Source organism: Peromyscus eremicus, chromosome 8b (genome assembly GCF_949786415.1).
Source record: "Peromyscus eremicus chromosome 8b, PerEre_H2_v1, whole genome shotgun sequence".
NCBI lineage: Eukaryota > Metazoa > Chordata > Mammalia > Rodentia > Cricetidae > Peromyscus > Peromyscus eremicus.
The window spans coordinates 24,335,494-24,361,638 of record NC_081424.1 but is presented as its reverse complement, the minus strand read 5'-3'; the positions used below and the strand labels follow the sequence as shown (position 1 = coordinate 24,361,638).

Genomic DNA, 26,145 nt, shown 5'->3' with positions numbered 1-26,145 from the left:
TGCTGTAACTTAAAAAAAATTATCATAAATTCACCCTGAGCTCATAATACTTCTACATGTTCAATATCTTCCGCTATGTTTATAAAAGACAAAATTGAGGCTAAGGCCTTTTAGTAATGATCATTTTAATGTCTATTTATCAAGCTAAGTAAATTAAAGGAGCTCCCAGTTTAGTCATAATAAGAAACCATTTTCAATAAAATGGGTAATTTTTCCACTTCAATTTCCATCTAAGTGCCCATAGAATTAAAATGTTGACTTCAAATACATTTCAAATGTTACTGCTATTATTATAATTTCCAGTGACCATATCATAGACAGTTAGTCTTAAAGATCACTAAATTGTGTGTATGTGTGTGTGTGTGTGCACATGTGCACTTGTATGTAGTATGGTACAGTACACATGTAGAGTGTTTTCTTCTATTATTCTCCATCTTATTTATTTTAGACAAATTCTCTCATTAGAATTGAAGCTGGTTGATGTATTTTGGCTAGGCTGATTGTCTCCAAGTCTCCCAGAATATACCTGTCTCATCTCCTAATGTTGAGGTTACACAGCCATGCTTAGATTTACATGAATGCTGGGGATTTGAAACAGGTCCTCTTTGTTGACAAGGGGCTCTTACTCACAGAACCAAATCCCCATGATTACTACAGTTACAAAGTTATGGCCCTTTCATCCTGATATTTAGTAGTAAAACTAGAGTCCCAGTGCTTCATTTGTTTCATGATTAATTAAAACTTAAAAATTAGAAAAGGTAATACATGAGGATTAATCTTTAAAATGTGTGTGTTCTTAAAAAATTAAAGTGTTAGTCATAGGTTAGGTCACATTGCTTCACCATCCCAGATGTTTCCTTTCATTGTAATTAATGTACAGTTGGAATTGTGTAGATTTTCATAAAGATGTATAGACTCTGGTTTTGAATAACTTTGATATATGACATGTATTTTATTTGTAAGTTTTTTTAATAATAAAATTTTAAAAATTGCCTCACAACATTGTTACCATTCTCAGCCTACCAATTCACTGATCTACTAGGAATAGACAGAGGTTTAATATGACAACATGCTTGGAAGAAGAATTTGCGGAGGGTGGGGTGTTGTTATTAGGTTGTGTCATGCTTGGTTTCTGAGAACATAGCCTGCTGTGGTCTTGTGACACATTCTTTGCCAGATCACAGTGATGGGGACATGCAGAGATTTCTGACATATGGTGGTAACTTTTTACCTAACATGTAAAATTGTATAGAGATTTCTTAACAAATGAAAAAATAAGTTTACCACATGGCCAAACTACCCAACTTCTTTATAGATAGCAAATGAAACAATATAAGCTTATGAAGGATACACTTACCAACCCCATAAATTTTCTATTCCTTTCCCAGTAGCTAAGACATGGAATTAACCTAGATTATCAACAATATATGAATGGATAAAGAACATGTGCCATATATTCACAATGGAATATTATTCAGCCATAGAAAGCATGATATCTTATAGTTTTTCAGCAAAACAGACAGAACCAGAGGACATAAGTGAAATAAACTATGCACAGAAAGACAAATATCCCTCACGTTCTCTTATTTATCTTTGTTAAATCAAATCAGTAAGAATGTGTAATAATGGTCACCTAAGGATATGAAAGAGGATAGGAATCTAGGGAAGACTACAGAAAATTGAGTAATGGGAACTATAATGTAACTTGGTAAGTGTCTAATATAGTCTTATAGTCTCACTTTCTATACATGTATTTTCTAATACTGACTTCATCCATGATGAGGGTGCAGCATTTCCTTGAACCTTCTTTGCTTACTTATTACAGTGTTTTTCTTTGGCATTATTTATCAAGCTGTGTCAATACTAATTTGTGTTGATTCCTTTGGAATTAAGCTTTGTTCTATAAAGTTGAAGATAAGAGCTTGTGTTTTATTTTCCAGACTATTCTCAAAGGCTTGGTAAATGCCTATGCAGGAAAATGACAGGCAAAGCTTGGGAAATAAAAATGGAAAGCGCACAATTATGGGCTCAGTAACTTTTTTGAGTATCTGCAATAAGTGAAGAACATTCTGAGTGTTAAGGATATAGTAAGATAAAAGACCAAAAAAAAGCAAAAAACTTGCCTTTATGGTATCAATTTTCTCTTGGTGAGAAATAAAAAACAAAGTGAGCATGTAATTGTATAGAACATACATACCTAGGATAAGTACCTGGTTACTACCAGAAAATACACAAATAAAAAATTTTTAAATGTTTTACAAAGACTGGGATAATCTTTCATTTTGATTAGAACAACAGAAATATTGTCCCACAAATTATAGGCTTCATTTTGACCTTTCCTGGATGTATATAATGTACTTGGAGAGTGTGCATCTCCTGTAGCCCTGTCTTCTTCTTCTGCATGTTCCCTTTCTCTTCCTAAATGGCCTCCTTCTGCTTTCATGTGCAGTTTTCAAAAATTAAAATTTCTGAGTCTTGATTATTTCAGTCAATATGATTTCCCATTTCATCCATTCTCCTGAAAATGACATAATCCCATTACCTTTTATTACTGTGTTTGAAATTATTGAAATATCATCAACATTTTATTATCAACCTATCTGTACAGATAGGAGGGTTTTTTTTTTGTTTTTCTTTTTTCTTTTCTTTTTTTTTAGCATCACAAATCTTTATTTTTCCATTATGCTTTTATATATTTTCAACTTCTTCTTTTTTTTTTTTTTGATCTTGCCCAATTTTATTTACCAGTTTACTTGAGTACTGATTTTTTTTTTGCCCCTAGGGCAAATGTATTTTTTTTTTCATTTTACATACCAACCACAGTTTCCCCTTCCTCCCTTCCTCCTGCTCCCCTGAGCTTTGCCCCACTGCACCCTTGACTCACTCTTCAGAGAGGGTAAGGCCTCCCTTGGTGAGTCAACAAGGCTTGGCATATCAAGCTGAGGCCGGACCAAGCCCCTCAGTGCTGCATCAAGGCTGAGCAAGGTATTTATTTATTTATTTGTTTATCTATCTATCTATCTATCTATCTATTTATTTATTTATGCCCTTTCAAGACAGGGTTTCTCTGTGTAACAGTCCTGGCTGTCCTGGAACTCACTTTGTAGAATAGGCTGGTCTCAAACTCACTGAGATCCTGCTGCCTCTGCCTTCCAAGTGCAGATAGGAGGATGTTTAATGAACGCTTACTCATTCAGAAAGAAAACTGTTAACCCAAGACCTAAAAATATTAAGATAGTTATCATTGGCAAAGACTTTTTAAATGTTCAATATTAAACAAGTGTTCATGATTGCATTGGAGTGTTTAAGCTGGACATTAATGTGACAAAAATTGAGTTTCCAAAATGTTATTTCTGCTAGTTTTAGTGAAATAATAGCAGAGAAAGGACTTGACTAGAGTAGTTTGGTCATTAAAACTGTAGAATTGTACTCAGGGATAAGTAGAACTGGTCATATTTGAGAAATTCAGGGAGCTAGGATCGTTAACACTCATTGACAAAAGGGATTATAGGGCATGTATATGTCAGTAGTTGTATTGGTTAGTTTTATATCAACTTGCATAAGCCAGAATCATTTGGAAAGAGGTATGCTCAGTTGAGAAAATGTTTCCATAAAACTACCTGTAGACTCCTTTTTGGGATATCCACTTAATGGTTGACTATCATGGGAAGGCCCAGGTCACTGAAGACAGTGTCACCACCAGGCAGGTGATTCTCGAAGCTCTAAGAAAGCAGGCTAAATGAGTCATGGGAAGCATTCCTGTAAGCAGCATTCCTCAGTGACTTCTGTTTCCATTCATGGCTCCCAGTTCCTGCCTTGAATTCCTGCCCTGACTTCCCTCAGTGATGGAATGTTACCTAGAAGTTTAAGATGAAATAACCTCTTTCTTGGGGCTAGAGAGATGGCTCAGAGGTTAAGAGCACCGACTGCTCTTCCAGAGGTCCTGAGTTCAATTCCCAGCAACCACATGGTGGCTCACAGCCATCTGTAATGAGATCTGGCACCCTCTTCTGTATACATAATAAATAAATAAATCTTAAAAAAAAATAACCTCTTTCTTCCCAAAGCAGCATTTGGTTATAGTGTTCAGTCACAACAATAGAAATCTTCTAAGACAGAAACTGGTACCAAGAGTTGGGTATTGCGGGAAGAGACCTGACCATGATGTTTGGGTGAGGATTGTAGAGGTGTCTGAAACTTTGGGCTGAGAAAGTGATTTATTGCTCAGAGTTTAATGGGATGTTATGTGATAACTTGGAAGATAAAAATAATGAGAGCAATGCAGATGATTGTGGCCTGGCTTGTGGAGTTTTAGAGGAAAGTAAAGACTCTATCAGGGCCGTTTATGTGGTATTTTGAATCAGGAATCTGTGGTTCTTCTCAACTGGAGCTGAAGAATCAGGTATGATTAACAAAAGACCAGATCCACTAAAGGGAATCCTTTGTTTTGCTGCGATAGAAGTGCTGCAATTCTAGGGATGAAGGATAACCTCTTGTGTTTTTATCCTAAGCACCTTAGCAGACAGGATTGTAATTTCCAGAAATTAGGAAGTCCTTTGGAGCATCAATTATACCTTGTTTTTTACAAAAGGTTCTGTTTACTTCTGAGATTTTAGTATCTTTTAGACAACCGACTTTATTTATGAATACGTATATGGATCTCTGAAGGAAATAGCAGAGCTAGGGATGTTCTTTTTTTCTTTTCTGACATGAGTTAAAGAATGTCTGGAAACAAATGGTATAAAACAATGATAGTACATGGGCATACATTATTTGAGCAACATTATGCTAAGCACTATATATCACATGTCTAATTTAATCCCACAATGACATCATATTGTACAAGAAGAAACTACCGTTTAAGGGCAATAGTAATATATCCCAAGGTACAAAGAAAATAAACAATTTACTACACCTTGAATCCATATGTGTCTCATTCCAAACTATACACCCAAGCATCTAGGAGGTAAACAAACCGTAATTAGCTGTATGTCTTGCACTGACTAACCAATGAAAACCCTTGGGATTTTAAGAACCTGTATACTTAACTTCAAAGCCATTGGAAAAAAAATCAATTTGGTATTCTAATTTGGGAAGAAAAATGTTTTCAAACCTGGAATTGATAATAATGTAGCACTCATAGCCTATGGTAAAGAATTTTCATAAGCTTATTCTAAGGAGTGTATACAGAACAAGTCTAATTTATTATAATTTTAAGGGTATTTTGATAAAATTGTAACCTGTTATGATTCAGAATACAATGTTGAGTTTTGTTAACTCTGATATTTTGAGGAAATGAAAACACATTAACTATAAACTCACGGAGAATAAACTGATATGGTATATAATGTTTGTTGTGAATTGTTATAAGTTAGATTCTGAGCCATTCACAAAGAATAATACTATTATATATTCCTATGTATTACTCTTATAGTAGTTGTTATTGGTAATGTTTTTTGTGAACAACTAAATAAATAAAGAACAAAAGAAAAGAAATTGACCTTTTCGTATGTAAAAACAGTGAATGAATAGAAGATGAGACTAAAGAATTTTATAATCTCCCCACTTGTCTGAAACAATCACTCTATTTGATTATCAAAGATTTGAAACCACACAATACACTAAATGATGTTTTGATCCATATAAGAGGAGAGACAGTAGAACAGCCTTGCTTTTGATTATGGTTTAGTGTAAATAAGTGCATTAGCCAATTTTCTCTATGTTCTTACCTGTCGACGAACCACTTGAAATTTTCCATAGCATGCATGTAAATGGTTATTTCTTACTTAGTTGTACATCAATGCCTGGTCAACTAGAACCTAGTTTCACATCTCTTTTTCTACCTGACATTAAGGCTGAAGGTTCTGACCCTGTTTGGGAAGACTATTGTTATTCTTCTAATATGTCAATTTAAATAAATTGCACATTACTACCTTTCTTTTTTTCTTCCTTTCTTTTTCACTTCCTCTCTCTCTCTCTCTCTCTCTCTCTCTCTCTCTCTCTCTCTCTCTCTCTTCCTTCCTTCCATCCTTCTTTTCTTTCTTTTGACAATGGTATGACAAACTGATGATCAATGGCTGACTTACATGAGTCAAAGTTTTTGCCAGGAGGCAACAACATTATTGATACAAGCCACATGGACAAACTCCTGTCAACGAGAAGTACAACTTCATATAGGAACAGCAATATACAGCTAGGAATAATAATAGAATATACCAGAAAGAGCATATGATGCATCTCTCAGCAATCAGAGCTCATGATAAAAATAGAAATCAGGCCACAGTGCTCTAGAAATTATATGGAGATAAAATAGCACCATAGGAACAGCATTTGCTTATTTCTTTTACTTGCAATTAACAGACATGCAAATGTGTTAAAACACACTGGCAAATCGAGACACCCCCACCCCTACACAGTGTTGTTAATAATCAACACTCTCTGTATATTCAAAGTTCTGCTGTCGCCCAATGTCTAACTGGCTGCCAACTAGTTTAGCACTAATTTATTAGATTAATGAAGAAAAGATGCTACGAAGGAAACCTTATCTGTGGTGTCAGGGTCTACGTTCCCTCTCTCTAATTTATCACACTGGTTTGAAAGATGAAAATTGTTCCTCACTATAAGAAAGTACATTTATTACCAAAACAAGGAGACACTAACTTGCTATCCAAACAGAATAAAGGAAGATTTATTATGTGCCATTGTTCACTGTATTCAAGATATTCTTGTATTATAAAGAATGTTAAATAGTGGTCAGTGATGAAATGCTTACAATATTCAACTTTAAGGCCTGCTAATATACCTTCCCAATATTTCTGTAAAGAGTCAAATGATATGATATATGATTTCAACGTATTTTCCATCAGATAAATGTTTTGCTTAAAACTTAGAAGCAGACTTGCCTTTATCTATATGAGGGAATAAAAACTCAAGGATAGAATAAGAAACTCCAGATTCCATAGCACATAATAAAACAAAGTAGAAAAAGTCATGATTGAAGTAAGCCTTGGAATTAGCCAGCCTGAATGAGCTCATTAATTTAACAACTTCAACAGACTCTAGAGTGTATTTTTCACATTAGTCATTTCTGGTCCCACAAAAGAGACAATTATGAAGATATAATCCTAGCTTAATGAGGGCTTTCTAAATATAACTCTTCAAAATTAATTAGTCCACTGATCATAAAAATAGAAAAGAATAGGTTGCTAGATTCTCTAATATTATAACATCTAAAGAAAGACTAAATCCATTTCATTCAACTTAAAATACCTATGAGTATTATTTCACATGGTACTACTACTAAAATGATGGATGATACTCTTATAAAAACAATTTTCCTTAAAAAATATAATTTATCATTTACCAATTTACCTGGATATCATTCTAAGAAAATTACAAGGCTCTTCAAAAATACTTGTAAGAATGAGAGTTTCATTTGCAATAATTTCAGAATTACTCTAAGGACAAAGTCAACTTTTTAATGAATTATTTTAAAACTATTTTTCCGTTTATCAAACTATCCTCAAATCGGAAGTACTGCATTTATTAGCAAAATTTATTGTCTTAGTCATATGATAAATCCTAAAAATGCAAAGAAATACCTCTAAGTAAACCAAATCCTCAAGTTACATGCTACATAATACCTTGTCTCCTTAAATATACATAGTTTATTCAGGTCACAAATCCTAACATCTTTCAACAGGGAGAATCAAGAGTTATACAGTAGTTATAATTCATGCGTGTACAACAGTGACCTCATGTGGCTAATACTTTATGCCTGAAACTATTGAGAAAGAATAACAAAAAAAAAAATCTGTGTCATATATCAAGATTTATGTCATAGTGGATGATGAGAGCCACCCATATCACAAACTAATTCTCTTTCTAAGGCCTCTGATCACGAAGTCAAGCAATCCCTGTCAAGCCTCAATGTGAATTCATTGTGTGTATGTGTACAAGGTTAAGTTGTACACAGATGAATAATATGAAGTACGGTGTGTTGAGAGCCAGAGCTCAGATATTACTTCCTTTATGTTACCAAAGCACTCAGTACTGATTTTTCATATGTTACAAAATTGGCATAAATGCTAATTGAATTCTATCTCATGCTCCTTATCTTGGCTATTTGATTTCCTAACTTGATGGGAATGACTGTAATTTTCTTTCTTAATCTACATACTTCTTTAACCACCGCAAACTATAATATCCATGAGACTTATCAAGCATTTGCTTAAAAATATTTTTCTACTGTTCTAGCTAGGATTACAGTAGTTTCAAATTAATACGTTAATTAATAATCAAGGGCAGTTTTCTTTATCACCAATCTCTAAGCCCCTGATGTAGTTAAAATGTAGGTAACAAGTGACATAGCTAAAATCTTAGCTAGATAATTCCTGATTTGGAGCATGTGTGCTACCATGATTTCAGAAACAACTTAATATTCAGTAGATGACAGACGGTTATTGCCATCACACTACTCAGAATTTTTCAATGAATCTCCTACAAGAGGACTAGAGACCATGATTCTGGAGGTTTATGACAGATGTCTATGTTACAGAGTGATTTAGGGTTTGATTTAGATGAGATCTTCCTTCAGACTTAGGTATTCAACATTGTCACGGGGAGCATGCAATAGTATTTCTCACAGAGAAATAGTGAGGATTAAATAAATTTTAAAAAAAAGTATGTGTATCCTGAGACAGGAGAACTACAAGGTGAGATACGGTCTCAAAATTCAATCACCAATACATTAATCCACGCAATATACACCATTTCACAGTGCTTTGGCAATGTAACTGTTTAATGTTTTACACTGTTTCTGATTAAATATATCCTATATTTTTATTTCTTATCTGCTTTCATAATGAGAATTAAGACACACTATATGTAGTTCGCATAATGTTCTTCTTTTCTACTATTTTAATCCAATTTTAGGTTATTGTGTGTATATGTGTGTGTGTGTGTGTTCCTTTTATCCTCTTCTTACTCCAAATATTCACTAGTTATGCATGAAAATAATTTTTGCTAATATACTATGCATTCTTAGTTGTGCTCAAGAATTTAAAAGGTTTCAAAAATGCACATCACTATGTAATTCCTTGTTCTAAAAGCTCATTAACCTAAGAAGACTTCTTATCATAATTATATACAAATTTCATATACTATATACTTACACATTTTAACATAAAGTACTTTTAAAAGCCTACCTACAAATTATAATATTTAGTACATTCATCTACTTATCTTGTTGCTTATTATAATAAATTGAATTGTTTAAAATAAAAATATGTATCTTAATACATAAAAACAGACGTACCTAGAACTGCACGTTCCATTTCCAAACCTGAGAGGAAGTTTATGTTTAATGCACCATATCAGTAATTGTAAAGTTAATCTCATTCATTTAGTCAACAAAGGCATATTAAAGAGTAACTGTGTGTCAGGTCTTGTGTGACTAAATGTGTCAGACAATGCTGACGGGGAAAAGAAGCGAATACTAGGAGCTGGCTAGTGGACTGGAAATAAGGAATCCATTGGATTCTAGATGTTCACAGTAAGAATAGTAGATCAAGGGATTTTACAGGCCCAAGTATGGAGAACATGGTTCTGGCGAGCCTTGCCATTCCCCCTTCCCCTCTTTTTTGCTAAAAAATGTTAGATTACATTCTTACAGCTAGCCACCAGGGCCTATTCCCTTTCTTGACCACTTCCTTCTCCTGAAGCTACGAAGGTCCAGCTATCCAAGTATTAAAGTCCAGCAATCAAGAGCCCCCTTGTGGCTACTCTAATTAACCTGCCCAATCAAACTTAAACATCCTAACATGGGGTTTCCTTTTTTCCTTCTCAAACTGCCATTTGCCTACAGACCATGTCTGTCTCCTCTCTCTCCAGAGGCTGACCTTTGTGCCTCTGGGGAAACTATCCCCTTCTCCTCTCCCTCGTTCCTTTTCCCTTCTTCCTCATGCTCTATCTCCTGCCTTTGTCTCTTTTTCCCTTTCTTCTGTCTCCCTGGGGCAAATAAATCTCATATGTACTGAAAATTGGGTCTTGGGGTATCTTGTGCCAACTTTGAGGTCCCTTTCAGTTGACAAAAAGATGACATCAGTGAATTCTGGGAGGGAAAATGTAGAGAAAGAACACAGTCTTTGAAAGTGAGATCTATGATGAATTCCTCAATATTCACATACAGAAGGTTTAGAGGTCATGTGGTCTGGGAGAATCTGAGTATCAAATAAAGAACAAACAAAGGCATCTTGAAACTTCCATTGATAAAAAGGAAATAAAGAGCCTAGTTCTCCTCTGCAAATGTGAAATGCATTTTCTGCAATCAGGAATTCATCTCTAGCCTCATTACCAAGTGGCATGAAGTCTATCAACTTTTAGTATCTCATACCAGGCAAGTCCTCTGCAGGGGATTCGTACCCAAGTGTGAGCTCTCCTACCAGCCTAGTTTTAGAAAATATTTGAACTTCTCAGATTTAATTGTCCATACTACCATTAGAGACTAAAGACAACTTTTTTTTTTCAGTTGGGGAAGAAATGAGGTTTGCATATCTGATCACAGGACATAGTGGCCCTATCACATAAAGCCTCATCTCAATAGAGTACCAGGAAGCCTCTGACAGCATAGCTGAGGTGCCTGCTTAGAGATTACACACTGCAGAAATGAGGCATCATCCCCAAAGTGTGGGGTGCACTCTAAAACAGCCATCCTTGTTGTATGATTCAAACTCTTTAATTGGTGGAATACCTGATGTAGGTCAGAGAGTCCTAGAGTTGAAGTATGGTAGTCCTGCTTACCACTCATTCCAAAGGTGCATGTGGAGAATGCACATTTTTTCCCCTGACAGCTCCGTAGGCATTGATGCCCTAGCTTCATTCGAGAAAATAGCGTATGCCCATTAAACACTCAGCCATGATTATCACATGGCCATGCTCGTCTGCTTGCACAAATTTAAAGTCAGAAAGCAAGGAACAGAGTCACTATTCTTCAAGGTGTAAGTAATCTGTCACCGAGACAGCAGTTGAATTCCTATTAAGCAGGCAAGAACATGTTCAACATTCAAAAGATTAAGAGACATTTCTCTTAGATAATTTCTCTGTTTGGAGTAGAAAGTGTATACAAGGGCAATGGCCAGAACCCTGTAAGAACAAAGCTTGTGGCAGCAATGATGTCTCTACACGATCTGAGTTAACCCACTATATCAGTCATCTAAGTGAGAATAGATATGAAGGAATTATAGAACAGTTAGGATGAAGAAACTTTGCTTTCCAGACTGGTGGGGGGGTCTAAATTTTCCTCATTTTACAACCAGATCTAGGTTTCATTTTTTTTTTTTGTTTGTTTGCTTGTTTGTTTTGAAGAGCAAACAAGTTTCAGTTTCTTAAACAAAGGGCTATTCATCAAACAACACCCCTGACAGGAAGAATGAGAGAGAGAGAGAGAGAGAGAGAGAGACAGAGAGAGAGAGAGACAGAGAGAGAGAGAGAGAGAGAGAGAGAGAGAGAGAGAGAGAGAGAGAGAGAGAGAGAGAGAGAGAGAGAGAGAGCATGTACAAGACTTGAACCAGACCTGCAGTATTACAAGACAGTGAGCAAACAAGGACAGTTTCTGTGACCCCCTGAAACAAACCCAGATTTACCCAAATATGTCCAAAGATAAAAACTAGAAACTCTGCCTATCAAAAATGTACTAATATAACTGTTTAACCAATTATGTTTGAGATGACCTAACTGATCCGTAAAGTCCCCTAGATGTGCTTAAAAGGAGCCTGCAAGCGTCTCTCAGGGTCATCTCCATTTTGTGCATGTGTTCAACCCTGCATGCTGGTAATACATGCTCTTAGTTCTTGCATACTATTTGAGTCTGGGGTCTTCCTTCAGCATTTTCTCAGACCCCTACATTTGGTGCATTGGCCGGGAATATGCTGGGGACCCACAACTGTAAAGGGAATCTTAGGTTTTATTAATAAAATCAAACCCGAAACTAGTTATTGGGGTGAATACTGGAAGGTCAGAGAGACAGAACAAGCCATAGCTAACCTCACCTGTCAAACTTCTTGACTGATCTTGTTTCCTCAGACTGGAAGCCTCTGTGTCCTCATATCCAAATGGCTCTCAGCTGAACTGTGCTGCTAGAAGCCTAAAAGCTTAACCAGCCAAATGCTTCCAGTTTCTGGTCCTCACGCCTTATTTACCTTTCTGCTTTCTGCCATCACTCCCTGGGATTAAAGACTCGCTTTCTGGGATTAAAGGCGTGTGTCACCATGCCTTGCGGTTTCCAATGTGGCCTTGAACTCACAGAGATCCAGAGGGATTTCTACCTCTGGAGTGCTAGGATTAAAGGTGTGAGTGCCGCCATTTTCTAGCCTTTGTATCTAGTGGCTGTTCTGTCTCTGACCCCAGATAAGTTTATTAGGATGCTCAATATTTTGGGGAACACAATACCACCACACACAACTCATTAGTAGAGTGTTTTAGTGGAGCACATTTTGTTCTCCACTAATAGGTGAGTCTGGGTGTGTATGGATGTGTCTTTGTGTTGTCTTTGTTCTGATCTGGTATCCAGACACAATCTGGAGGCTAATGGAGGGGAGGCAGGTCAGGTCGTATGAGCCATTAACTCCATCCTGGGTGGGGATTCTGAGGATGCTATGGTGTTATGAATTATGCACACAGGGTCCCCCAAGGATGGCCGAACCAGGGCCCACTCATGAAGAAAAACATGCTGGGCAAATGCAGCGGGGATGGTGGTCTGTGGAAAGTCATTCACATTCAGGTGCTGCATCTACATGGAGGGTTTATTATAATAGGAAGATGAAAAGAAAGATAGGAAAGAGGGGAGAAGAGAGAGAGAGAGAGAGGAAGAGAGAGAAATACACATCCTCATCAGAGGAATAGCAGAAAAGGAGAGAGGAAAGAGGAGAGTTTTCCTTAAAATGAGGCTTTTACGTCGGGACATATGGTGGGCCCAATGGGTAGGATTTCAAGGGGTGGGTCAGATTATTAACCTACAGACCCCCTCGGTACAAAGTTCCAATGTGAATCTGGTTTTGGTACACTGATGCATTGATCCCGTAAAGTGGGACAGGCTGCCATCTGTATCTTTTAAGTTTCTTTTTCAAACACTGGTGGGTTATTTTTTTTATTTTTTATTTTATTTATTTAGTGTGTGTGTGTGTGTGTGTGTGTGTGTGTGTGTGTGTGTGTGTGTGTGTGTAATGTTTTGTTTGTCCTCTTTTGCTTTTTTGAAAAATACTACTATGAGGCAGGTAGTGAGCTCCACCCCACTGGACCTAGTCTGGTCATATTTCAAGGACTTCAAGCATGTTTCCCTATGCTCTGGTGCAGGCTCCTGCCCCCTGGATAGCTGCCAGGTAACCTGGGGGAAGGGGAGGAAGGCATGATGAGCATTAAAAAAGTTGAGAACACTGGCTCAGAGAATTTCTCTCCTTACCTAAAGGCTATTCATGTTTAAGAATGTATGCCTACTTATCTTTGCTAACACTTTGTTAAGCTTAAGGTATTTTGATCAACTAAGTCATATAAGAAACTGTAATGATAAACTATAAAAAGATCAGGCAATTTCTCATTCTCTCCATGGACTATATCTATGAGTTAAAAGTTTTAGTACTAAATGGAGCTTCAATTTAGAAATTATTGTTTTTTAAGGCTCAAACTTAACAGATAAAGCTATAAAGTCCTTTTCCCGTGCTCATGCATTTAGCCAAAGCTCCCATTACCCTCAGGGGTTTGAGAAAAGTTCCTGTTTGCTAAAAAAGGAGTCATTCTTATCTCTGACAAAGGGAATTTATGGCCCTTTCCTTAACATATGGCTACTGTGCCTATTAACTTGTCACTCACCTCTAGGCTCCCTCAGTTCTTGCTCACAAGCCCTAGCCCAGCAAGTCCCAGTCTTATAAAAGCTAATAAGTTATTTTAAACTGTTAAAGATAATTACAAAAAAAATCTGACTAAAATAAAGTCTTTAATAAACAAATAGCAGCTGCTGTGAGACATTGGATTATGGAAGAAACTGTTGAATCAAACCAGCCTATAAACTTTAAAATATCTTCGCTTCAGAATAAAAGTCAAGAAATATGTTACATTTGGGGAAAAATTATGCTTTTGTTTCCACGGGGGAGAAAATATGGTTTCCTTCAAAATTAATACAGATCAAATTTGACTCCTGAAGCTAAAGACATGATAGGGTCCCAGGAAAGAATACAGGATGGTGACATGTGTGTTGATCCCTCTACATGGGAACAGCTCTGAGAATGGACAAAAAATGTCACAACCAGTTTTCCCAGGACCTAATAATTGTCTCAATTTTCTCAGGGTCCCCTAGAGATGCCACAGTCTAGACAACAGGACAGAGTTTATAAAACACGATGCCCACATTCCTGAAAAATGGGACGGATGGTTTATGGGTTTTGGCCATTTGGATTCGATGGGTTATGAATACTTGTCATGGTCTATGGGGATTGGTTGTATATTATTAATGGTCATGATAAGAAAAAAAAAACCCTGAACAAGGAAGGTTAGACTCAGGAATCTTTTTCCAAAGAAATGGGGAAGGGATCTAGAAAAAGATAAATTATTAAATCCCATTTAAAATAAAAATAATAAGATAAAAAAGATAGATTATTAAATCTACTTTTAAACTAAAAAAATAACTATTAGTCTCAAATATTTCACATTGGTATGGATTTTTATATATTGATACAAATTTAAGCTTATTTTTGTTGTACTGTATATATATATATTTCTACTCTTGCTTAAGATATTGTACCTACACTACTCATTTAGAAATATAATATATAATTTAAAAATACAGATTAATAGTCATCTATAATAATAAAATTTATGTTAGATATATTTTCAAGATTAAGCCTAGGTTTGTTTAGCTCAGATATATTTAATAGATAGTGGTTGTCAAACTTGTCAGAGATCTGAAGAAAATGGAGTTTAAAATGTTTAATGATGAAAGCTGACTATGATAAACAGAGACTCTCAGTTGCTAGCAATGACTCTGAAAATGATGGGGCACCCCAATGACTCCACCTAGATTGTTGGTAACACTAACTGCTGGGAAAAAGTACCCCAATGTGGCATTTGCCACCAGAAACCAGTCCAAACTGTGGACAAGCAGGACATTGGAGAATTGTTGGTCCCACTTTTCCTAGACAAAGTAAGATAAGTCTCCCCCATGTTCTTCCTCCACAGGAAAAAACTCATCTTATGGGCCTGGAAACCAAAGACTGATGCTGTCCTGGTACCTCTGGGAAACACTATGGAGGCCACAGGAGCCTGAGATGGCTGTCTAGATAATGGACTAGTCTGTCATTTTAGTTGATATGCAGGCCATTGGATTATACTTCATGTTATAATTTATTCTTCTCAGATCTCTGATGGTATTGATGGCTAGGCTAAGCATAACTTTGTCAGCTTAACAGTATCAGGCAACCAGGTTCTTCTCCAAGGCTACAACCACCTTGTTAGCTCATTTCATATATAAAAATCAAGTCTTGCTTTTTCTAAAGCTACTAGGTCTCCTGTTCAAAAAGATAGACAGATTTGCCTTGTTAACAGGTCTCATATTAAAAGATAAACAGGTTTCAGATGTAACTTTTCACCAAAGAAACATGATTTGAAATGATTGCTCTCAATAATAACTGCTTATATATCTAATAAATGATTAGATAAAAAGGGTTAAAGTCTATATAAGTTTTGAGGATCTAAAAATGTTTTAAGACATGCAAATGTCTGATAATATATAAGCTTATAAATTTTGAGGATCTCAGAAAATAATTTAAGATATATAAATTCAAATTATAAAATATAAATAAATGATTTAAGATATAAAATATGTTTCAGATTTCTTTCCTCTTCTATAGTATAAAAGTTCAGAGATTAGCATTAATAGAGTTCTGATAAGCTGATAAAGCAATGACTACTTCCTGCTCAGTTACAAACTCAAGAATTTAGATTTATTTTGGTTGTCTTCTAAATATAGACTTTAAGATGCTTCTCATTGGACAAAAGACATTTCACTCCAATCCATAACTGTATCTCTGGACAGAAAAAAAATGTTCATGCTTTTTAACCAAAATCTATAGCTTTTGCTAGGACTCAAAGGTGTGAGTCTACTCCAGATGTTTTACAGACACCTGTTACCTGCTTTTTCTACAATTTGGATTTCAATACAGATTGGTAATACTAATGTATCTAAAACTTTTATGTCTTTTTACAAACTAAAAAAAAAAATTGCGTAAGCTTCAAAAAAATCAAAGAAATCATAAAACTTCAATCTGCTCCTCATAGGACAAAAGGATTCCAGATAAGCACAGCTTAAGTACTTAAGCAGTCTCCCTACTTCTCCATTCCTGAGGATGATAGTTCTCTCTCTCTCCTGGTCTTGAGATTAATGGAACTGAAAGTTCCAAATGTAATATTTTCCTTTAAGTTCCTACATTTTTAGCTTCTGGCTCTAGTCTATATCTGTCTCAGCAGATTTCCAGTTGGCTGACAGACACACCCAAGCATCAGTTGTTGACTACAACTGCTCCAAATGACTACAAGCCTGGGATTTGCTGAAGGCTGATGTGGACAAGTCCAGCCAATGTAAATGTTCCCTGTCTCTAGAGCTGGGTCAGTAAACCAGATGTTTCTGATGAATGTCCTATTGCCTGAATTCCCTCCTTGCCATTGACTAACATTCCAGATGTCCTGGGCCCTGACATCAACATTCTAATTTTAACAAGAAGTAGTTACAGAAGAGTGCATATTGCCCTTGTCCCCCAACAGGCTGGAATGTTAGATCAAAAGGAAACTCCCTTTTGTAGGGGACCTGAGATAAAATAAACTGGCCCCCATTCTCATTTCTAGGTTCCTTCTAGATAAGGAACTCTGTCAGCCATCAAAGGGCCTTTGTCCTTTCTGCTAATTGTTGTTGACTCTTACATCATTGATGCCTTAACTAAATAATAACTCCTGTCAGGGTACCATGAAGCTGATAATTACTAAATCTCAATAATAGCTCCTTGATCCATCTCAAGGATTTGAGATGGAACCAAACTCAAGGAGAGAATGAGAGGTCTAAATTTTCCCCATTTTACAACTGGATCAAGGATTCAGTTTTTTTAAGAGAAAATAAGTTTCAGTGTCTTAAACAAAGGGCTATTCATCCAACAACACCCCTGACAGCAGGAATGAGAGACACAGAGAGAGCATGTGCAATACTTCAATCAGTCCTGCAGTACTACAAGACAGTGAGCAAAAAAGAATAGTTCCTGTAATCCCTGAAACAATATTTCACAAGAATTATCTAACTTATGCCAGAGCAAATGGTCAAATGAAAAAAGTTACCTCATCCCCATGCTTTTACCTAAGCTCCAAGCCCTCCCTTTCTGAGTCTTTCTCTCCTGCTCACATGCATTTCTGAACCTGAGAAATCTCTGACTCCAAAGATTCTCTGCTTATCTGACCTCCACTCTGTTTCTCCAGTATCAGGCGGGTTGCTCCTGCCCGACTCTGGCTCCCACTTTCACTCTTACTGTCATCTGTTCTCAGCTGTTTTGAGTAGCACAGACAGGTCTGGAAGCAGGCTAGGATGTATGCAAATAAGCTTACGATCAGGACTCACATTGGGATCATAATAATCTGGATGGCTTTCTAGCCAGAGATCAGTTTACAGTGTGCCTCCTGGAAGGTCTTCCTAAAACTGTCCTCAAACCAGCAAATTATCAAAAAAAATTAATTCAAGATACAGAATAAAATCAGTCTTTTGTCTCCCAGAGCTTCCCAACATCAGGGCTAACTTAAGCATCTGGAGAGAGGCCTCCTGACCCCACAGGCAGAAGTTTCAGTTGTGGCATTTAAAGTACTGTGGGAGAGATGAGAAAGCCTATGAACAAAACTGCCAAATGCTGGCACACACTATCCGAGTGGCTGCATAAGGGCTTCCTGGTCCCTGTTTTAAATGTGTGCTAGAAAAGGCCATGTGGGCTAGTGTGTGCCCTGCCCCTTGGGTCATCAATTGAGCCTTGTTCAAAGTGCCACCTAGAGAGATGCTGGTCAGCTGACTGACCTTGTGCACCTCATGACATGGTGACATCAAACAAAGACCTCCAGCAGACCTCCTAGGCTTGGCCACGTGCTCACAGGGAACCCAGGATGCAGCATGGGGTGATCCATTTTCTTCCTGTAGGACACCAAGATACTTACTCAATCCTGAGGGAGTTTTGGAGTTCCACCTCTCCTTGTTTCCCTATTGTTGGGGTAGGAGGACAGCCTTACCCACCTCACCAAACCCCACCACTTAATTGTACTTTCAGGGGTACTTAATGGGAAGAGATTTTCCAGCTAAGGTGGGAGTTTTCATTTCATTTGCTCCCTCCATGTGCCTCACTCCAGACCAGTCAGAAGTGCTTCTTGTCCTCATGCACAGTGTCACAGATAGAGGCCTGCTCTCTCTAAATTTCCAGAGGACATCAGGATCCACTGCCTTGTCACCAATTCCAGAAGAATGAGGTCTCACCCCACAAGGTTTTCTCTTCCTGATTCCCTCTTCTAATTAACTACTTAGCTAATTGTTACAGGATCACCATAGAGCTGGAGTCCAAGGACCATCAAGTATATCCCCAGGTGGGAAGGAACAGTAACAAACAGTTCAAAGGTGTCTGGGCTCTGCAAAAACAGACTTTAATATGACAATCTATTACTGTTGAATGCTCTCAGCAATTGATCACCTGTGTCTCCTGGATGCTAAACTAATAAAGGAAACAGGTGCCTTAAAATAATCTGTCTCTGATAAGACTTGTCTCAGGTAAAAATTAAAAGCATGTTCCAAATCTCTCTCTCTCTCTCTCTCTCTCTCTCTCTCTCTCTCTCTCTCTCTCTCTCTCTCTCACACACACACACACACACACACACACACACACACACACACACACATACACACACACACACACTAACCAATACAGCAGAGTATTAAAACATTACAATAATATGTGGTTGCCTCTTAATATGTTTAAAATTTTTTGAGCTCCATAGAATCCACCTGGACAGGTCAATGAGCTCTGGAACCAGCTTGAATCCACCTGGACAGATGAGATCTGCTTCAGATAGGTGCAACCCAAACTTTCCTGTTCTTGGGACCTCCTTCCACACCCTGGGGAACCCCCAAAAAGAAAAAAAGGTAATACTTCTTTTTTCTAAGCTTTTCTCTGTGTCACTAGCACCCTCTCAAATACAAGTAGCCAGAGTCCCAGGCTGAGAGGTATGATGGGCAGGTCCAAGGCAACAGACAACAGCCCACCATCCCAGGATGCCTGTCTACCTGAGAAGCCCCCTTCCCTAATCCCCCCAAGAGTCAACCAATGCCCACCAATTCAGCTGTAAGCAGTTTTTCAGGAGAAAGGCGCTCCTATTCCTGTTTACCCACCGTTTTTATAATAAGCAAAAAGTCTGAAATATTAGGATTCTGCCATTCCTCCAGCTATATGACTGCACATGCACAGTTCAGTAGCTAAGCAAGGGGTCTTACATCATCAGTGTGCTGCATGATTGCATAATCTGCGCATGTGTGGCGTAGCCTTGTAAGCCCACATGCGCATGAGCAGGGAAATCCTTAAAAAGATGGTCACAGATGCCTCCCCTCTCTTCTGCTCTCTCCTCCTCCCCACTTCTCTCTCTCTGTGTGTGCATGTGTGTTCCACAGGCCTGGTCACTCTCTTCTGTCCCCCTGCCTCCTAATAAAGCTCTGATACTGGATTTTGTCATGTCTCGTGACCTTTCACACATGGTAATAAGAGCCACATTTAAATCCAACACTCCCTTCACTGTTTTTTGGACCCCTACACCAGGACAAAGGATAATAATTTGTTCAATTATTCTCCCTCTTGCACATCTTGCTAGGAAAAGAGACTGAAAAGAGGCTTCAAAGAATTGTTCCTATGTGAGTTGAATTCATAAAAGCAAGCAGACAAGATTGGATCTGTTCAGGGTGATATGACCATAGAATGCTAGAAGAGGAGAGGATAGCTTTCTTTAATGGTATATTACCTGGTCTATCAATCATGTAGCTGCCAAACATAAACTGAACTTGATGGATTGAAAAAAAAGAGAGGAAAGAAAGGAAGAGAGAGAGGGAGGGAGAGAGGGAAAGAGATGGAGGAGAGAGAGAGAGAGAATGAGGAGGAGAGAAGAGGGAGGAGAGCGTATGAAATCAGATGAGTCATGAGGTGGAAGAAGAGGAGGGATGAATATGATCCAAATACATTGCATGAAATTCTCAAAAAATTAATAGAAACTATTTTAAAATATCTATACAAGTATGTTCAGGCAGCTCAAGGATGCTGAATAGGACACCCAGATTTTCTCTTCAGGACCTTGATTGTTATTCTGACTACCAGGATTGTAGTGTGCTGACACACCCACAGCATCATTCACAGCAGGTCTGGGGGTATCCTTTATGTCTAGGGCTCCTGTGCATTTATCTGAGGCCTCTGATCCCACCTGTATGGTTTCTCTAAACTCCCTACCTCCTTTTCAGATGATTTTGTCACACGCTCTCTCTGTTAAACCTCCCACACAGGGATGTCAACTGCAGAACGTGTCTTGGAGGGGCATGCTGCCAGGTATATACAGTGACATGATATTTCAACAGGAAGCAAGCAACTCACTACAGTTTTCAAGAAGCAGATTTCAAATGCAAAGGAACAGAGACACGACTGACTAAATTCATTCCCAAAGCTGTGTAATCAGACACTCACAGCAAAAGGAAGATTTGACTATGTTAATCTTAGTTGAGATTCTGTTCTGAAATCAAGCCACTGAAAAGCTCTGATTCCCTTGGGCCAATTTCCTTTCTTCACAAGTAGAGTTCCTTATGAGATTTAGCTCATCTGTCTCTTTTCTAATTTCATCTTGCCACCCCCAAATGCTGGCTCTATAAGAAGGTATTAACACCATAGCAGCAAGAGAAACAAACAAAACAAACTCTGTTTTCTTTTTTTCTAAATACCCTATAGGAAGTTGTAAAAGGACTCATGCATAACAATAAAATGTAAATTTAGATACTGTTTTGGGTTTTCTCCAATTTGCTGCCTGAGCCTGGAAAACAACAGGTTTTTTTGTTGTTCTTGTTGTTTTTTCTTTCTGAAATTCATTGTAGCTCAAACATAAAATTCTTGTTACACTATTGCTAATTGACATTGCAGGAGCATACATAATGAGTTTTTCAATAAAGAAATAAATACCTCTTGTGCAGAGGGAGGGGAAAAATAACATCAGTCTGAGATAATACTTTACCAAATGAGTCAAGGTAGGGATTTGGATATTTCAAGTCTTTTCATTTAGATTTCCATTTATGTCATTGATCCGTAGAGTTTCCAAATGAAAAAGTGGCAGCATCATGACAAAGGCATTGCAGAGCAATTATGGGGGTTAAAAAATTCCAAAAACTCCCAAGGTCCTCATGTTTAATTAGTATCAAAGCATTAGCCTTGCAAATTTACATAGTTTCCTATCTTTGTCTTTTCTTTCTTTGTTCAATACAGGAACAAGGAAAATTAATAACTCACATGAAATGTATTTATGGAACAAGCTCAGATCTACTGCTTCTTCTTCTTTTCTTTTTTTTTTTTTTCTGAGACAGGGTTTCTCCATATAGCTTTGCACCTTTACTGGATCTCGCACTATAGACCAGGCTGGCCTCGAACTCACACATATCCACCTGCCTCTGCCTCCCAAGTGCTGGGATTAAAGGCGTGCACCACCACCGCCCGGCTTGACCTACTGCTTCCTTAGCCCACATGAGTCAGGGTGCTGTTTGAAGGAATTTCTTGAAAAATCTGCTAATTTCTAAAGAATGATTTTAGGTGGTTTGGAAATAATAAGCACGGAAACATAAGAGTAGGTAAGAGTAAATACAATTGATTAAAAAACAAAAACAAAAAGAATAGAGAAAATAAGCTGGGGCCATTTAACAGTGGGTCACAAGAGTGACATGATGCTCCTGGGGATTTAGCTCAGTGATAGAGCGCTTGCCTAGCAAGTGCAAGGCCCTGGGTTCAGTCCTCAGCTCTAGGAAAAAAGAAAAAAAGATCAAGACTATAAGTTGCATTTTAGCCAGGTGGTGGTGGCACACATCTTTAATCCCAGCACTTGGGAGGCAGAGGCAGGTGGATCTCTGTGAGTTCGAGGCCAGCCTGGGCTACAGAGTGAGTTCCAGGAAAGGCACAAAGCTACACAGAGAAACGCTGTCTTGAAAAAAAAAATTGAAGAGTGACATGATGATAGGTAGGTAATTCTCTACCACATTAAAATGAATGTGATGCTCATGATTGAAATTTGAAAAATGTTTCAACTGAGTCCTCACAAAGACCCCATGATCATGTTAAATGAACAAAAATAAAAGCCTTCAACTACATTTTAAAATCTTTTTATTACACTTGCTATGCCCAGATCATGACCCCAAAGAGACCACTGAAGACCTTGGGTGTCCAGAATGCAACGGCAAGGTTTATTCTATAGATACAAGTCTAGACAGGGAACTTATTCCTACACCTAATAGAGTGAGGCAGGGAGGAGTTGCTCTTTCTTTGTGTGGCTAGCTTTTTAAAGGCAAAAGCTGCAAGCCCTTCAGGGAGGTTGGGGGGGGTTGGCATGGGTGCAACTCAGATTGGTTTATTTTTATTTTTGAAGGTCTCTGCTCTCTTTTAATTGGGTGAGGGTATGTAACCTTTGAATTTACTGGTTGGGGGTTACAATTATCATTTTGGGGGCAGTCTGGCACAAGTCCCAGGCTTTGTCCTTGAGCTGCCATGGGGGCTGGCTGGCCAAGCATGTACTGATTGTGGGGGCTGGCTCAGTGGTCTAGGCTCTGTCCTTGACTCATGCACAAAAATCTAAGTTGGTGAGGGGTCCCAGACAGTAAACATCTGGTTGAACTTTGAGCAGTCAGAGTACGTGCAGAAAGGGAGCTACTGCAAGGAATATGTCTTTTGTTCATGGCCCTCCCAGAGACTGCTTGCTCAGTCTCAGGAAACTGAAATTGAGGCCTGAGCTCTGAGAGAAGACTGAGCAGCCTGTTATGGCATTTGCTTGGTCCTTTCACACTTATTTATTATTTAGATGTGGACATCACTGTGTCTCTCTGCCTGTGAGAATATGTATGTGAGCACACACATATCACAGAACTCACGTGGAGGTAGAGGAAAACTTGCTAGTGTTTTTCTCAATACTTTCTTTTTTTCTTCCTTCCTTTCTTCCTCCTTTCCTCTTTCTCTCTCTCTCATTCTCTTCCTTCCTTCTTTTCTTGGCAATACTGAGAGTTGAATATAATGGCAAGTATTCTCCCACTGACCTACAGGCCAGCCCTTCTGATCAGTCTTTTAAACTGACTCTCCATGTCTCTGTATCCTCATCCATTCCCTTGTACAGAGAAGTCATAGATTTCCTATCAGGTTTCTTGGAAGTGAATGGAGATACACACACACACACACACACACACACACACACACACACACACACATATATATATATATATGACATAAGCTTTATTTGACAGGATCACTGGGAATGGCCAGTACGACCTTTCCCTGGTTAGATTTGTCATCCCAATTCTACTGTTCCAATATCCATTTTTCAAAGAACTAAAGCTGTATTATTTTTCTGATGAGAATTTATTAGGAAAATAAAAAGTCAAAACATTTAGCTCCATCTGTCCCACTTCTGTGTTTATGTCTCAACTGGTTTTGAACACGAGAGAAGACAACAGTCTTATTTATTGACCTCCTTAAATGCCAGCAAATGGAAGGCCATATGCTAAGCCCTCCATAGCCAGATTGCCTTGAAAATGTAAGGTCTGGCAGGAGAGGACATGTTACATGTAGATGTTAAATAAGATTTTAATTTAATGTAATATGTATGTTTGTGTATCAATTTTCTGGAATGTAACTGTACACATAAGTGAAAAGAAACTGGAAGGAAAGCCCACTACCACGCTAATAACACCAAATGGCTTGGATCTGTAAATGAATGAAATCTATCATGAAAGAGGCACCTAATTTGTAAGTAAAAAACTTTCATTGTTTAGGTTAGACTCACAGGTATAGGATTTACTCAGAATGAGAAAGACAAAAGAATGATTTCACTGATTCCACTTCAACATAGAACATATTTTTCACATGCCAACTAATATTTCAGTGAAATACAGACTTCAGATGTGGTGGTTTGAATAAGAATGTAAGAATGGCCAGCCAGGCAATGGTGGCACATGCCTTTAATCCCAGCACTCTGAATTTGAGGCCAGCCTGATCTATAGAGCAAGTTCCAGGATAGCAGGATAGGCTCCACGGAGAAACTCTTCTCAAAAAACAAACTAAAAAACCAACCAAAAAAAAAAAAATGGCCCCCATAGGCTCATGTATTTGAATGCTTGGTTATCAGGGAGTGGAACTCTTTGACAGGATTAGAAGGATTAGAATGTGTGGCTTTCAGGAGGTGTGTCACTGCAGGTTGGCCTTGAGCTTTCTAAAAGCCCATGCCAGGACTAGTCTTTCTCTCTCTCTGCCTCTGGATCATGATGTAGCGCTCAGCTACTGCTCTAGTACCAGTCTGCATGTTGCCACACTCCTTGCCATGATGAAATGGGACTAAACTTCTGAAGCTGTAAGCAAGCCCTCAATTAAATGCTTTCTTTGCCAAGAATTGCTTTGGACATGGTGTCTCTTCACAGGAACATTACAGCGACTAAGACAATGGATAAACCAAATGAAAACAAGACCCTACAAATGCTGTTGAGAGACACCCAGCAGAGATGCTCAACATCTTGAGCTTTTCTGATGTGCAAAATACAATTCTAAGAAAAAATGTCTATATGACATGCCTCTGATTTTGGGTCCTGAAGGAACAAAAAGGATTCAGCTGTGTCGTTAGATAGATTCTATTATGATTCAAAATTAATAATAAAATAGCATTGAATTATAGGCTCCCTTTCAATTGAAAGTGCTAATTTATAAGTAAAGCCAGCTTTCTTCCTCACTTAGGACTATGCTACATCTCAACAAATGGCAGTATGATTTCTTTTTTTGTTTTTTTTTTGTTTGTTTGTTTTGTTTTGTTTTCAAGACAGGGTTTCTCTGTGTATTGCTGGTTATCCTGAAACTTGGAACTTGTTCTGTAGATAAGGCTGGCCTTGAACTCAGAGATCCACCTGAGATGCCTCCTGAATGCTAGGATTAAAGGCGTTCACCACCACTGCAGAAGTATGATTTCATATCTAACAGGTTTGGAAATAGATGTCTCCAATTAGACCACAGGACTGTTTTATAAGAAGTTGTATTCCTTAAGAAAGAATCAAGATTTTCAAATTCAAGCTAATGTTTCCGTGAATATGATTTGTGCTGGAATTAACAATTGAATGTTCCTTTAATGTATGCTCATTTAAAACTCTTTCCTCAGCCTTCTACATTCTTCTTATATTGTTGCCAATAGTTCGCACTCTATTATATATGCTGTTAGTCACCTGTCCTTGTAGTTAGGAATGGCATTGAAATATGCTGCAAATGACATTCAATGCAGGTGCAAAATGTAGAGAGTATGTAATTGAGTAATGTAAGCAGAACTTTCGTGAAATGTTTTTAAATTTTTATTTGATTATTTGTGTGTGTGTGTGTGTGAGTGTGTGTGTGTGTGTATGTGTGTGTGTGTGTGTGTGTATGTATGTATGTATGTGTGTGTACATGCAGGCACCTATGTGCCAAAGCATGCATGTGGTAGTCAGAGGACAAGTTATTGTAGGATCCTGGCGTGATACTCAAAATGTCAAGCCTGCACATAAACACCTTTACCCATACAGCCATCTTCATGGAACCATCTTGCCAGTCTGTGAATTTTTTAAGATTAAAAACATCTGTGTGCTGTGTGTGTGTTTATGTGTGTGCCTGTGTGTGTGCTGTGTGTGTATGCCTGTGTGTCCATGTACATATGTGTGTGCCTCTGTGTGTGTGTGTGTGTGTGTGTGTGTGTGTGTGTGTGTGTGTGTGTAGGTGTGTGTACATACCTGAGGAGGCCAGAAGAGGGCATCATATCCCATGGAGTTGGTTCTAGAAACCTATCTGAAGTCCTTTTGAAGAGCAA

At 38.0% G+C, this 26,145-nt stretch overlaps 1 long non-coding RNA gene across 1 annotated transcript in view; it reads left to right on the top strand.

The window, feature by feature from the left end:
* The window catches only part of LOC131918490 (uncharacterized), a 138,532-nt gene that overhangs the window by 72,633 nt on the left and 39,754 nt on the right, over positions 1-26,145 (top strand). The window lies entirely within an intron of this gene.